This window comes from Tursiops truncatus, chromosome 2 (genome assembly GCF_011762595.2).
Source record: "Tursiops truncatus isolate mTurTru1 chromosome 2, mTurTru1.mat.Y, whole genome shotgun sequence".
In the NCBI taxonomy this organism is placed as follows: Eukaryota; Metazoa; Chordata; class Mammalia; order Artiodactyla; family Delphinidae; genus Tursiops; species Tursiops truncatus.
This window is the reverse complement of record NC_047035.1, coordinates 102102073-102104837: the sequence shown is the minus strand read 5'-3', so window position 1 is coordinate 102104837 and position 2765 is coordinate 102102073. Positions and strand designations below refer to the sequence as shown.

Sequence of the window (2765 nt, the reverse complement as noted above, 5' to 3'; positions counted from 1 at the left end):
ATAATGTTGTAAAATACCTAGCATGTGGCTGACATTTAGATATCAGCCTCTGATAGGCAAGTTATCTATCACTGCTGTGAGTAGTGATGTAAGTCTACTTGCTTTTCTCTCCAAACATTAACCTTGTTCCCTCTGGTGGTGATACCAGTGAGTTGCACTAAGCGGGAGAATAAAAGTTGGAACATCAAATTCATGAGTAAATGAGAAATGGATTGGATACCTACCTTCATTTTCCCTAACCACTCCAGTCCATGCATTTTCAAGGTAGCTCTCAACTTAGGGAGTCTGGCACCTGACAGCCTCCCCAAGGTACATGAAGAGTTAAGAATATACGTGATGTGCTCGCTTCGGCAGCACATATACTAAAATTGGAACAATACAGAGAAGGTTAGTATGGCCCCTGCACAAGGATGACATGCAAATTCCTGAAGCATTCCGTATTTTAAAAAGAAGAATATATGTGATCACAGTGGCCAGCACATGTAGCTCGGTTTACACAGACCTGTGGATGCATCTTATAAAACTTTGGGATGTTACCAAACTCAGGTCCGGCTGTTCACTGCTCGAAAACCAATACTCAAGAGGCAGGTGTTGGTCGAAAGGAAAATTTGCTTTATTTTTGAGGCTGGCAACTGGGAGAGAATGTGGACTCATGTCCAAAGACCAATTTCCCGCTGCCGGCCAGTGGGCAAGAGCTTTTAAAGGAGAGTTTCAGGGGTGTATAGATGGAGAGAGGTGGCTACATGTAGAACAGCATAGTCTGCTCTGATGATCGTCTTGAAATTAGTCATGCGGTGGTTTGATCAACATCATGTTTGATTGTTTTAACTACCGTTAATTTTCAGTTCAGGGTCGGTTTGTTCCCATTTCCTTGAGGCCAGTTCTTGGAATTATGGCAGCTTATGTCATGGCTACAGTTTGGTCATCATGTAGTTAATGTCTTCCACCTGGTGGGGGTTTCAGTATCTACAAAACAGCTCAGAGAATATGGCTCAGAACGTTATCTATAGCCCTCGATAAGGAGCTAAAAGTCTTTGACTTTGCTTAATGACTATACTATTATTATTTTGTCCTGTTTGACTGCTTTTTCTTTGTTTCTGCATTTTCTCATTTCTCTGATTAAATTTATTTTTGACTAAAGTTTTTCTACAGACAAAAGACAGGCAGAGGACATGGAGGGTGTCTGTCTTGGGAAGGCCCCATAGGGTCCTGCTCCATTTCAGGGACAGTATATTTGTAAATAGATAACCTAGAAATGTGTCCAAATATCGTCCAATAATTGAGGCAACTCAACTGCTATTATTCACCCACAAGCATGATTTTTTTAAGTATAAATGGCATAAAGTTTTTACTCTTGAAATTAGCAAGTAATTTTGTTTTACATCTTTATTGGAGTATAATTGCTTTACAATGGTGTGTTAGTTTCTGCTTTATAACAGAGTGAATCAGTTATACATATATATATGTTCCCATATCTCTTCCCTCTTACATCTCCCTTCCTCCCACCCTCCCTATCCCACCCCTCCAGGCGGTCACAAAGCACCGAGGTGATCTCCCTGTGCTATGCAGTTGCTTCCCACTAGCTATCTACCTTACGTTTGGTAGTGTGTATATGTCCATGCCTCTCTCTCGCTTTGTCACAGCTCACCCTTCCCCCTCCCCATATCCTCAAGTCCGTTCTCTAGTAGGTCTGTGTCTTTATTCCTGTCTTACCCCTAGGTTCTTCATGACATTTTTTTTCTTAAATTCCATATATATGTGTTAGCATACGGTATTTGTCTTTCTCTTTCTGACTTACTTCACTTTGTATGACAGACTCTAGGTCTATCCACCTCATTACAAGTAGCTCAATTTCATTTCTTTTTATGGCTGAGTAATATTCCATTGTATATATGTGCCACATCTTCTTTATCCATTCATCTGATGATGGGCACTTAGGTTGTTTCCATCTCCGGGCTATTGTATATAGAGCTGCAGTGAACATTTTGGTACATGACTCTTTTTGTATTATGGTTTTCTCAGGGTATATGCCCAGTAGTGGGATTGCTGGATCATATGGTAGTTCTATTTTTAGTTTTTTAAGGAACCTCCATACTGTTCTCCATAGTGGCTGAACCAATTCACATTCCCACCAGCAGTGCAAGAGTGTTCCCTGTTCTCCACACCCTCTCCAGCATTTATTGTTTCGAGATTTTTTGATGATGGCCATTCTGACTGGTGCGAGATGATATCTCATTGTAGTTTTGATTTGCATTTCTCTAATGATTAATGATGTTGAGCATTCTTTCATGTGTTTGTTGGCAGTCTGTCTATCTTCTTTGGAGAAATGTCTATTTAGGTCTTCTGCCCATTTTTGGATTGGGTTGTTTGTTTTTTATTGATATTGAGCTGCATGAGCTGCTTGTAAATTTTGGAGATTAATCCTTTGTCAGTTGCTTCATTTGCAAATATTTTCTCCCATTCTGAGGGTTGTCTTTTGGTCTTGTTTATGGTTTCCTTTGCTATGCAAAAGCTTTGAACTTTCATTAGGTCCAATTTGTTTATTTTTGTTTTTTTTTCCATTTCTCTAGAAGGTGGGTCAGAAAGGATCTTGCTGTGATTTATGTCATAGAGTGTTCTGCCTATGTTTTCCTCTAAGAGTTTTATGGTGTCTGGCCTTACATTTAGGTCTTTAATCCATTTTGAGCTTATTTTTGTCTATGGTGTTAGGGAGTGATCTAATCTCATACTTTTACATGTACCTGTCCAGTTTTCCCAGCACCACT

At 39.7% G+C, this 2765-nt stretch overlaps 1 non-coding gene across 1 annotated transcript; it reads left to right on the top strand.

Annotated features, from left to right (window-relative positions):
* Window positions 1–338: 338 nt before the first annotated feature.
* On the top strand, window positions 339–445 carry LOC117311250 (U6 spliceosomal RNA). The gene has a single exon (XR_004525475.1). It is a non-coding gene; the product is annotated as a U6 spliceosomal RNA (small nuclear RNA).
* Window positions 446–2765: the final 2320 nt, after the last annotated feature.